We start from the raw sequence: 438 nt of genomic DNA on the forward strand, positions 1-438 counted from the left end.
AGTGGTAATTTTACTCTGCAGATTGCCATTGATACGTTTTGCTTAATTTTTTTTTGTTTTGAATGGGAATATTCTAGAAATATCCATTGAGACATTTAACATTTTTAATTGCCTTTGACAGAGAAAGAAAAAAATATATTATCAATGTATGGGCCAAACATCTGGATAAAAATATATTAGATTTTCATAGGTTATGTCTTCAGCAATTCATATGAAATAATTCCCAATCACTATATAGGGATGTGTTTATTTATTTGAATAACAGATTTTCCTTACCCACAAACTTTTATGATTCATAGGTGGAAATTAGCATAAAAGTATATCAATTATATGTACTAGGATTAGGGTTACTACTAATATTGAGTGCATTACTACTAATTTTTCTGTGTATGTAGAATGTTATCTTTGCTTTAATTGCATCCTGTGACAATGTATGGG

At 28.3% G+C, this 438-nt stretch overlaps 1 protein-coding gene across 1 annotated transcript in view; it reads left to right on the forward strand.

Moving 5' to 3' along the window:
• The window catches only part of LOC119587013 (rho GTPase-activating protein 21-like), a gene marked incomplete at its 5' end in the record, with an annotated part of 201687 nt that overhangs the window by 37847 nt on the left and 163402 nt on the right, over positions 1–438 (forward strand).

The sequence above is a fragment of the Penaeus monodon genome, chromosome 22 (assembly GCF_015228065.2).
Source record: "Penaeus monodon isolate SGIC_2016 chromosome 22, NSTDA_Pmon_1, whole genome shotgun sequence".
NCBI classification, from domain to species: Eukaryota; Metazoa; Arthropoda; class Malacostraca; order Decapoda; family Penaeidae; genus Penaeus; species Penaeus monodon.